Raw genomic sequence first — 12,868 nt, 5'->3', positions numbered from 1 at the left:
CATTTAATCTTTGGTGTGATTTTCAGAGGGTTTTAGTCCGTTTAACTTATTTTTGGAAGTGCTTGTTTTACTCTCTGTTGTCGGATTTCTCACTTTGTACTTTTTCCATTTTTTGTTAGTCTTTTGTTAATATGGACCACAGTGGAAATAAGTCTTTCGACTTTTCTGTGTAATCCATGCACAATTTTGTTCATTTTGTGGTGTTTTATGTATCATTTTGTGCAAATAAATAAATAAAATAAAATAAAAATAAAAAGGTCGTGGTCAGGTACAGGTAATCAAGGATTAAAGTTAAAGCGGCAGTCCTCAATCCTACTTGTTCTCGCATTGATGATTGTTGATATTACCTGTTCAGGCAAAGTATTATCTATAAAGTGCTCTTGGGTAACGCCTCCGATACGTCGGTCTATTTGTTGGACGTACTTCCGCATTGCAATTACTACCAAAAGTTGAATATAGTCAATATTTTTTGTGGTACGACGCAACGGGAGTTGACTTTCAGCAGTAATATCCTTGTTTCGTAAAGGTTTATGAGTTATAAGTATTGATTTGATCACCAACATTTGACATGGCGCGACAGTCAACATTTAGCTCCAAATATATTGTTCATGCACAGCGTTTATTCAGATAATGCGTTCAGCGATTCATTTAGCACGTTACTGACATGCCACAAAACAATAAAATTACCCGGAGTTTTGTTCAATTTGCAACAATGACGGTTACTTTTCGTATAACGTTTTCTATTCCCCGTATAGGCAATAATTTTAAGCATCTAAAAGTGAAAGTACATTTATTTCAAAATATCTATAAAAGTCACACTCCGCAGGAAGTACAGACGCCATACTTTGGGAAGCAAGTATAACTTTACATGTCACTCAAATGGAAATTGCTAGAATGGTGTGCTTAAAAACACGTTATAAGAATTTTTTAAACTAGCCCATGAATTTATCTATGAACGGGAGACATGCAGAATTCGTGGAGGAATCCCCAGTGGTACAACTCATAATGAATCATTGGATATCTCAAGTACTGTGTGACATTTGATAAAAGAGATAAGAAAAGCATACAAATTTATCACTATGGAAAAAAATGCAGTTGCGTTGGTGTCGGTTCAGAAGGTGTTTGTCAGTAACGAATTAAATGCGTTTGCTATGTTCAATGTATTTTCTCCAGATAGGTGTGTTGGCATTTATGATCGGCAGAACCAAAAAATGAAAAAACGCAAATGTCAGACCCTACTTGGAGGACGTAAACAGGCAATGCTGCATTTTTTACTTTTACGTGATTTTTTGTAGTGCATATTACTAAAGCTTATTCTTTTGTGTGTCTGTGAGCATGGGGGAAATGCTCAGGATTATTTACGACAACACTCCATCAATATGTAATGCCTCTATTATTGCGGACAGTCTGTAAACTCTAGACTCATAGTCACCAGTAACAATGTAACTAGTGGTAGAGTTTGGCAGTTCACAAAAAATTAATTCACTTCCGCCTCCCCCCCCCCCAAAAAAAAAATCCGATGAACAATGCTTTTCTGTCTGGCCTATCGCTTGTTCTCCTTTGAAAGTTGTGCACAGTCGTTTGCTCAGTAAAGTATCGCCCATGATGTTGGAAAAATTATGAGTAAAGGGTAAGGAGACCTGGCGCTGGAAGGGAATACATTTCTTTATTGGAAATGTGATGGATTAAGGGAGAATAGAGAGTATACATCTCCCGGTTGTATGTACGCTACCCTTTGCTGCACCAAAAATTTTGGATATACACATTTGCTATTATATTGTTTGTCATCAAACAAAGTGAAAATTACATACAAAATGTATAACTCTTCTATCTTGAGAAAAATAATGAGTACCTCATCTTTGAATCCGATGTAGAAGTAAAAGAGTTTGTCAAGAGCAAACATCTTGTCAAAAGATTCACTACAATCCTGAAACAAGAATCCAATTGTTAAAATGATAACATTTACGCATAAAAGGAAGTAGAGACGCAGGATGGATGCGATATTGAGATCCACGTTTAATTACGTTAGTACATACGGGTAAATAGTTTTACCTTTATCTTTCATACCATTTTGGAATACCCTTTCTGACGACACAGATACATTGTATTAGATTTATTGTGAAATCGGTTGAATATTGAATGAACACTGTCTTTCCTGCCTCTGTTTACCTGTGTGCAGTCCTCAACAGCCATAATACAGTAAACTATTAAGCTAGTATGCGTTAATACGATTGGAACTAATTTGGGATGATTGGATTTTCATATTTTGCAAATTTCTCTAAAGTGTTAGGTGCCATATAGCTGAATGTTGCTATATCGCAACTTACCCATAAAATAGTGTGTAATATAAAAGGAAAAGCAGATGAGATAACATTTGTAGATTAAATCGACATTACTTCACCATCCAATTATCCAAAATTAGTTCCGATCGCGTTCGTTGCTTTTCAACAGCTTTACAAGTTTTGAATATGCCCATCGTCTTATGCACGTTTATATTGTATACCTGGTAGATTTCATCCAGATAATTCTTCAGTGTTGCTTCACCACAAGGTGGTAGAGCCTTCACTTCTTCGATGTATGTTCGCAGCCGTCTGCGAAAGTGTTCAATGTTTTCAACGTACGGGTCAGCTGTTGGTGTATTCTTTAAAAAAGATAGGTATTAAGCAGCTTCATTCGTTAAAGCATTTTAAGGCAATTAATCAAGTGAAAGAGAAACATTCTGTTATCAATACAAATAAAGGAGGCTTCTTTGCATTCTTAAAACGCTTGTATAAGGAAAGGTTTTACTTTAAATATTTATCAAAATATTATCTTAAGATTTTGTATGGTGTTTCGGGTACTTATCCGATAAAAAGACTGGACTTCATTCAAGAAAATCTATAAAACTTTGTATCAACTTCAAAAATATACATTTCAGCCGAATAACGTCATATTTACCCTTAAAAACAGTCATATTTTGAGCCATTGCGATTAATAGCCGAACTCTAACATTTGGTCAAATACAGCTTATTGCTAAGAAATCAATACGACATCATAAGAGATGGTTGCATAATAACTTGTTCGGAACTCGCCAATCGACTGCCATGGACGTTGCGAAACATAAAATATACGAGCATTAAGGGCAACGTAAGCTACCTTTGTGTCCGAGCAGATTTCGACGAAAGCTTGTGATATTTTGTCAAGTTCCCTACCGACGGCTCGAGAGATATTGATGTCCAGCATACTCTGTGGTCGCTTTAATATTTTGGCAAAGAATCTCAAATGTAGACTAAAATGAAAGATACCATTATTGTGTCATTGCATGATAACATAAATGGAATTTCTCGACGTTTCGTAAATATCAAAGCAAGAATTATTCCGGCGGGAATCGCATATGTGTTATTACATGCAAAAAGTTGATCATCATTGAAAATTACATACATAAGGTTTAAAATAGACAAATACGTTAAATGATTTTGACATTTGATATATTGTTAGTTGAAAACTATCATAATGATTGGTTCACTACTGCCTGTTGGCAGAGTATCTTCTCACATTTTACACCTATTGAGATCATAAATTCTGAACATTACATGGGGATAGCATGAATACAGAATCCTGTCACTATTACCTGTCGCATTTCCATATCTTTGCTACATCTCTATCGACAATATCATTTTTAACAACCAGAGAGTCCATAAAGTCAAACATGTACTTGATTGGAGCTGGAAATACAGGGTTTTGTTGTCTTGCCACTATTAAACATTCCTTGAACACTGTAGCAACACTTCTTTGCACTGTGTCTGTAGGCTTGATTATGCATTATTGTTAAGGCGAAAAGGACAGAACACAATAAATTGTTTATGCATACACATTGGATCAAATGGCTCTTTAATTTAGCAATCCCTGTTATTGATTTCAGTATTTTTGTGTTTCTATGTGGTGTTATCTTCTTCACTGAAACCGTTTATTTATATCTTGAAATCAAAGTACAATGTCTTTACACTAAATTTGAATATATCGCTTCAGACACCTCAAAGAAATGGTGAGGAGATTAAAAATGAAAAGCTAGCCGCCTGGCATCCACATTAGATTGTACTGTGTTCCGTATATAGACATGCATTTCGTCGAAATTTTACTTATATCCGCTTTGAATTAAAACTTTTCAGGCATGTCAGGTTACTACTGTGATCATCAAAAAATCGCCACTTAGCGACCATATTGGATGGTATTGCGACACAAACTGATATACATATTATGTATATCATGGTACATTGTAGTTGTGCCAAGTTCTGATGAAATCGGACTAGGGATGTCTGCGTAGCACTTATTGACGCTCAAAATCATGACAACAGAGACTCTTTAGCAGCAAATTTGATTTATGTCTTGATAAGAAATTGAAGTACCAACTATGTATATATCTTTTTACTAGGTTAAAATAACATTGATTGAGGTATGCCATGCAGGGTAACGACTCTAAGCTTGATTCATGTTTGATTGTATCCAATATTTCCATGGTGGCAATGTTGCAATACAAATATGCTATACAAATTGATGTGCATATGTATGACATAATGTCATTATACAAACTTTGAAAGAAATTGGTTAAGGTTTTCGCGGGCGACTAAAACATTTGCCTCCTGCCGGACTTCGTCCACAGGGACGAATGAAAACAATTAAACATTCTTGCACTTACAGGTTTCTGCAGGATATTAAAACCCAGTTAAAATTTAATCCGATACTGAAGGAGACCCTTTAATTTACGATTCATCTATGTTTGTAATAAAGCATCCAAGGTTGGTGCCTTACTACAACATGAAGGCCAGCAATGAAATGCAGGTAATAGAGGAAGTACAGTGTTAGTCTGTCGTTCGATCGATGTGTTTTGCTCAAATAGGGCTCTTTAAACCTAATAATTTATTGTCTGTGAACAACTGAGGGTTGCTGATGCTATAACTTAACGTTCCATGTGTTACTTGGATTTAAAGCTTGAGAATAATTAACAGTAGTTATAAACCTAAAATTCGAGAAGCATAAAAACGCCGCTTCTACATGATTACAGTTATGTTTCTATGTAATGTTAATTTTTAATCTCATGTTCCGACCGCTACTATAACATGAATGTTAAATTGTAATATTTTGAGTAGGTAAACTCTTTGTTCACTTAGAACTCTACGAGGGTAAGCTGGGATTACCTTCATTACATTTCCAGTCTCTTTGTTATGTTGAACACAAACAGCTTTGTACATCATGAAGACGGACTCTCCAATGCACGTCTGAAAGTTAAAATATACAATACGGATACTACAAAGGTGCAGTGTGAGCAGGACAATAGTACTATTCATAGTCTGATTCTTACTTCTTACTTCACACAAACATATTATTATTATTATTATCATTATTATTATTACTTTATTATCCTTTATTATCCTTAATAATAATAATAATTTATTAAGTTACAGTAACATGAAAAGTGACCTTGGAAATAATTACAGAACTAAGTCATGACATCACACTGGCAATGAAAAAAAACAAATAATCAAAATCTAGTGTCGCTCGAGGTATTTCTTTCTCATTTTAAACGCAAGAAATAAGTACATACTCAACTTTCTTAGTGTTTCGATGTTTTGAGAAGACAACAAAGTTATAAATTTATCTATATTTGCGTTTGTGGTGTATTGAGGTGGGAGATATTTTGATGTTAAAACGTTATAAAGTTTTCATAGCAAAAGGAAATGGTACTCGTTATTAATACTACCATCATTGCAAATACACAGTCTATTCTCTCGTGAAAGTTTCTTGTGTCTTCCTTGTTCTATTAATAAAGTATGACATGATATACGGAAGTAAGTAAGTGTATTATCCTTAATTATCCTTTATTAATCAAATATCAACTGAAATTCGTTGTGGTGCACACAGCCTTTACACCAATATTTCATAATAGACAAAAGATAAGGAGAACACACAGATTAAAAAGCACAGTTCCAGATAATAGCCACAGCACTTGTCTATCAACAACAGTTTAATTTATTATAAAATAACCATGGCAGTAGCCGTCTCCGAAACGATATTTTCCCCTGAAAATTGGTTAAGAATCCTCACTGCTTAGGGCACAAAATTTCTGATGCTGTTTGTGCGGCACCTAATTGAGTTATATATGGCACCAGACCTCATTTTTAATGAACTTACTATTAAGTTGATGCGTTTTGTCAGACAATACAGTTTTAGATTGGTTTTTTACTGATTTCACGTACAAGTCATCAAAACTAGACAATTCCTAGTATTCCTTAGAATATTCCTAGCAGTTTTGAAGACACGATTTATTTGATTTTCATTACTACTACCTCCCCTGCAGTAAATACAATTAACAAAAAAAAAGACTCTACCGTTGATCTGTAAAACATATGCAAACTGTTTCCGGATACATCAAATCTATGCAACTTACGTAGAAGACACAATCTTTGCTGACATTTTCGGTATGACATATTAACATGGTCATACCAAGAAACTATGTTTGTAAGAAGGATCCTAAGATATTATTAACTGTTTATCCTTTCAAGCTCATTTTTAATGGTGGTGGACTAATTTAGTTTTTCCTGAAATCAATTATCATATCTTTTGTTTTCTTTACATTCAAAAACAAGTTATCACCATCACATCATGTAACCAATCTGTTCACTTCTTGCTTGTATACTGTGTCCTGATCTTCTGTAATTAGGCTAACTAAAGCCTTCTCGTCAGCTAATTTGTAAAGTTTATCATTGCTGTCGGTATGTATAAGAGTACAATCAGATGTAAATATGATGAACAATCGCACTTGCAATCGCATCGAAGTTACCTTGACAAACTGTGGTCTCCTAACCAAAAAATATGCAACCCAATGGATTAATTGCCTGTTTACTGACATATTTTTTCAATTTTCTGATTGACAAGTTTGATGAAATAGTATTAAACGCACTTGAGAGGTCCACAAATAAAATTCAAACAGACGCATTGGAAGTATCAAGGTGTTGTGTGAGGGCATGTAGAAGACAAAAGACTGCATCTTCCGTACTCCTGTGCTGGCGATAAGCAAATTGTAGCGGGGTCTTGATAGGCTGTTTGAGACACCAAATGTTTTCAAGGGATCTTTCAAAACATTTGATTGGAATTAACGTGAGTGCGACAGGTCGGAAGTCTCTGGCCTTCATACTTTTGGAACGGGAATGATGCAACTTGTTTTCCAATTAATACCGAGTGTTATGTGAGAATTGGAATACTTTGGTAAAGATTGGGCCAACTCGATACAACATTATTGAAGAAGTTTTGTCGGGACCGGCGGTTTTACGAACCTTAACATTTCTAAACTGTCCACACATCTCCTCTAAACTTATTATGATATTTGCATTCTTATCCCTATTTTGATCATCCAAGATAATGAGTTCATGATGACGATGACTCTCTACTTAATTGTTACAGCGGTCTTACATAGTATTCAAATTTTAAGAAGATTCAACAACATATTCATGTACGCGAACAACTCAAATTCCTATCAACGTACTTCAGCATATGTTTCTGAGTTTTTATAAAACCAACAAATTTTAATTTTTCTTTGCGAATTTTAATTTTTGAAATGGACCGTCTCCGTCATGATATGCTAAATGACATAATAGGACATCGTAATCATGACAAAATAAGGTCTGATTTCTGATGAACAGGTTTGAATCCAAAATACCCTAAGGGTTAAGCGGAAACAGACCAAAAGATACAAATATTACGCACCTTGGTTAAGGTGTACAGTGTTATGGCAAACCAACTAGTCAATATCTTCTCCATTATAGAATCATTTCTATTTACAAAAGAAAGAAATTTATTTGTCATTGTCTAATATGACAATAAATTGTGTTAGGCATATTAAAGCATTAGTAAAGCATAATTATTGATGACATTCTACACTTTTGTTACAGCAGTCTCACGCAGTATTTCAATTTTAAAAAGATTCAACATCATCATGTGACATCATTTTAGCGCAATAAGCATACATTCATCATACCTTTTAAGCATTGACCTCGTTCTCCTTGTCTTGTTGGCTTTTACGGCAGTCTCGGCCAGTAATACCTTCAATAGCCTGAGATAGCAGTTCAAGATTCGTTAATATACCGATTGAAATGGCAATCGTATTTCGAGTTAAGTATTACTGTTCGATATTAGTGCGTATTAGTGGCCATCGCATGTTTCATGGAGTGGCATTTATATTTAAATGTGAACGACAATGCACTACCGAACGAAATTGACTATTTCAAGGATACAACTACTTTTAATAACAAATTTCCGATAATAAATGTCGCATTGTTCGATAACCATGCAACCAGCACTGAAAGCAATAGATCAAGACAATAAAATACTGTAGAGTCATGAAGAGTTATTTCATTTATCGAATCAAACGTCATTATATCCAATCAAGTGTCAGAAACATAAGAAGTTAGAAATTATCTACAATTGAGAAACAATGCCCTAGTTTAATGAAAACTACTTGGTAATCGGTCAATATTGCCAGATTACGTGTATTTGCCGTAGTCAATGGATGTTGTTTCATACAATGCAAATACTGTAAATTGATAAACAGATAAGCTAACGGATAAACAGATAAGCTATATACGGTTTCACACGGAGTTATACTCACTCTGTCAGGTAAAACATATGCCGCTCTCTTTGAAGGATTATTGTTAGGAGATAGCCAACCGTGGCTCTGGTAAAAAAAAAACAAAAAACAGAACTAACAATGGCGTTAACGACAATATCAGTGAACTGTACTTGTGAAAAAACAAGATCGCCTGTTTACTGAGACGTGCAACTTACTTATGATTTGCGGTCATCTTCGTCTGATCTTCAAGGGTGCGTATGAACACAAGACAGAAAGATTCATCGACAAGCAAGGAGTAGAATTGTTCCAAACTCTTGGTACAATCAGTATCACTCTGGAAAACGAGAGATGAACGAGAGACTGAAATAGATCTGTTATAACTTATACGCTACTATTAACTGCTACCGTAAGCACATGTTCATGCTTCAGCATTTTACCAAGAACTATGAAAGGTTTGAATAACATTTTAAACAATTAGACTCATGATATTTTTTATTGTAACTATGGGAAATTTCGCAATTTTTTATATAAATTGCTATTTTTAGTGTTAGTTCCGTTTTTACCGATAATTATTCTTTTTAACTGTGTTGTTACCGTCACTGTTTCTTTGTTGTGCTTTTTGTTAGTTCATTTTGTCTTTTGCTGGAACAGTAATTGGGCGAAAGCCCGTTGTTCTCAGCCAGTAAATAAATAAAAATAAACAAATACACAAAAAGAGCATACAATTATACTATTTCTCTTGTAACCAGTACGACACTGAGTAAGTTGCATAGAAGCTGCATAATGAGTTGTATATACTATAACCGTAATAATAAGGTTAATTATGTACCGGGAATACGCAGGAACTAAAGTTGCATTTCCTTTGAACAGGTCTCTAAAACTTTTATCTGTGTCGGATCTGATTATCATTTATTTTCAAATTTGTACATGTCATTAATTTGTGCTACACTAACTATTTTTTCGATAACGTTACAGTTATAGTTGCTAACATTATCATTGTCAGTAATAGTGTAGGCGTTACCTTTTGATGTATTAAAGAAAAGTTAAGATTTATCTCAGGGAATGGGCTTACACGTCAGCAGACTTCGAAAACTTTTCATACGAATAGACTTACTTGTAAACGCCTCTTAAACAGTGGGTTGTCAGCCTGTCCATCAGTTATCATGTTAGCCGTGTAATTGCAGAAGTCTAAGAATGGTAGAACCATATCTGTAGGAAAGCATACTCTTCAATAAGCATAAGCTTGTTACATATATTGGTAATGTTACTGCCTTGCGTATAATAATGTAATTAATGCATTTTAATATGATTTCGCCTAAACCGTAAAGTCTATGATAGAGTGCCAGATTCGGTAGCTTAAGTTTGATGCTTCCAGAAACCCAGGCTTGCACAATAAACAATTTGTAACATAGAGTTGATTTCATTTATCGGCCAAAAGTCGAGTACGCCGTCTTGTTTCTTCAATATCTATTTATCACATTCATGAAAGAGAAAACGCACCGTACAATGACATGAATGACTAATCACCTGGTCGTGTTCTTGTGCCCATTGCAATTATTTCAAGCCAGTTTTCAACCTCTTCTGCTATTTGGTTGTCCAACTTTCTGTTCCGCAGGTAACATATCACAATTATAAGAATAGTAATGATCAACAACAAGGCAAGGGCAGCTACAAGTCCTAGAATAACCCCTGATATTTTGCTTTGTTCCGCTGTTGGGTATTTCAAGTATCCAATGAAAAAGTCTAAATTTCCAACTTTGACCTGCAAGGGTAAAAATAAATGTGCGGCTCATTTCGGCCAATTTACATCTTCAAAACAGAAAATCATAATGCGGAATTTTTTTCAAATGATTTAATCATCTTGATTATTAACTTTAAGGCCTATTTTTAAATTTAAAATCTTTCGCCTGAGATTGAAATATGGGAACTGCGTGTATACTGCTGAATATGTGAATCCATCTGAAAATTCTATTACGACAATGCACTATTTCCGGGCTTTTTTCAATTTCCAATTTACTAAATGTCCAATTTTCCCATTTCATTTGGGGCGTAGCTCCGTATCTTTTGATACTATGGCCGAAATAACTGTAACGAATTAAGGCGTAACATTTGTCTCTGCGTGACAAGATGCACTATAGGGGATCTCGGTAACGATAATTGCAAAAGATAATTTTACAAATTAGCGGGAATAACATCGTTCCACGACCTACCTAGTTATACTGGAAGAGAAACAAACACTGTTATTTGGTGGTAGAGTGCGTGTACTTCAGGCAACGAATTTAAGTCGGTACGTTAAGCAGCAAGAAACTCAAAAAATTGTTGAAAAGAAAAGAAGAATTCGTCAGCGCGAAATAGGCGTTCATCTCAAAAATGTTTTGCCCAGTACAAGTGGTATCTCTGAACGAAGTGTAAGACGATACTGTCACGATTTGGATCGGGTTGTAACGGATGCAATTCATGAAGCGGGACCGGCATACGGCTTAAAAACTATGACGGGTACTTAGATCATTATGCGGAGAGAACATGTTGTTCGTCGATCTTGAACCACACTTTATCGTGCGAATCTCAACTTCAACTGAAAAAGACGAGCTGAATAAATTGATTAGATAAAATTAAATGTAGATGCTGCACTCTGATGGGGCCGATGGCTGTCACAATTTTGTACAACGTACAAGTTTGCGATATTGACTGAAAGCATGCAAAAATTTAGTAGGTCAGCTCAGGTCAAACTGACTATATCGGACTTTCCTTTCCGGCGGCAACACAATTGGTTCTTTGTATGTTCGTTACTAGATCTATCGCAAACAATTTGCCCGCGCAAATAACTGTCAAAATTAGGCCGACGATAGATACTATCGGCTGCCACGCTTGCAAAATAAGATAGGAAAATGAGATCTTTGGTAAATTGAAAATTTGGAAAACGGAAGAAGTGTATTGTGGGAAATAAATTTTGTCAGAAGGAAATTTAAATGGCCGCAAAATGCCATTCTCACAGCAGTATATACCTATTTACTATATTTCAATCTCAGACCAAAGATTTTAAATTAAAAATAGGCCTAATAGTTAATAATCAAGATGATAAAACCATTTGAGAATTGAAAATTAGTTCCATTTCAATTTTCATTTTTGAAGGTTGAAATTGGATTATAGGTTGGCAGACATGTGCCACGGAATAATATACATTAATATATTAAATATACGTTAGCTTTTTGCATGAACAGAAAGAATTTCTTGTCTTTTTAGAGGACCTACGAACGTCATCTACGAATAAGTTCTAGAATGACTGTGCAGTTGCAATAGTCTTTGGACGAGGAGAGTATTAACAACAACATATAAGCCTTCAAAATCTCTCTTCCGTCCTCTACTACTCCAACTTCTACTGCTATAACTGTCACTACGACAAAGACTACTACCACAGCGTTCTTCTTGTACTATGACGAGCTTTCCATACTTACTCTGACCTCAGGAAGGCCGTTTTCAGACGAAATACCAATTTTGTTCACCCCTCTCGGAGCGTCCTCTGGAGGAACACAGTTCAGTTGCACATCTGATAGGCTCACCACTCTGCACTCCTCTTCTCCAATAGTTACAAATACTCACTCGCCATAGAAGCCAAGTTCAAGTTTTCTCCCTTAATAAAAGGCAGATTAAGTGACTCGATCTTGATGCTGTATACGTTGATCTTTTATTGCATTTCTTGGCTCGACTTTTAAAACCAAGCAAAGAGGCAGTTTGTATGTAGTATGAGTCTACTAAGACTTGTCTGTCCATTCAAAGTTAGGAAATGTTCGAATTGTCAAAAATTTGGAATTTTCTTGTTTAAAGTAAAGAATACCTCGAACAAGGTGTAATCTAAGTATTATCGTTCTACAAATACAAAAAAAGAAGTAACCGACGTTAATGCGGTCGATCTCTCAGTTTGTTGACTTATAACCAATACCTCAATGACCAACTGTCTTCCGTGGCTGTATTCTTTAATGTTACCCTCGTCAGCAAAGGGGTAATAAACAGGATCGTCTTTAATTTCGAAGTCCAAATCCAGTTGCAAAACAACGGCATCCATGACAAATCCTACTAAGACTTGTATGTCCACTTTTACTCTTGATAACTCTACCGGCGGTGATATGCATTTCATCTTGTCAAATGTGTGCACCATACATTGTTCCTTTGTATAAAATTTTTGATTAGGCACAGTTAGAGTGTATCTTTAATTTCATACACATAAATGGGAGCTGTTTATAAATGAAATGTCCAGTGTGCTGAATT

At 35.2% G+C, this 12,868-nt stretch overlaps 1 protein-coding gene and 1 long non-coding RNA gene across 2 annotated transcripts in view; both read right to left on the bottom strand.

Annotated features, from left to right (window-relative positions):
• LOC139134795 (plexin-A1-like) overlaps positions 1–12,868 on the bottom strand; it is a 206,224-nt gene that overhangs the window by 142,784 nt on the left and 50,572 nt on the right. The window lies entirely within an intron of this gene.
• On the bottom strand, positions 10,138–12,761 carry LOC139134260 (uncharacterized). Its single transcript, XR_011552755.1, has 3 exons — positions 12,543–12,761; positions 12,058–12,233; positions 10,138–10,364 (listed from the first exon to the last, which is right to left on the bottom strand). It is a non-coding gene; the product is annotated as an uncharacterized lncRNA (long non-coding RNA).

Source organism: Ptychodera flava, chromosome 6 (assembly GCF_041260155.1).
Source record: "Ptychodera flava strain L36383 chromosome 6, AS_Pfla_20210202, whole genome shotgun sequence".
NCBI lineage: Eukaryota > Metazoa > Hemichordata > Enteropneusta > Ptychoderidae > Ptychodera > Ptychodera flava.
Note: the sequence above shows the minus strand (reverse complement) of the source record. Positions and strands in the feature narration are given on the sequence as shown.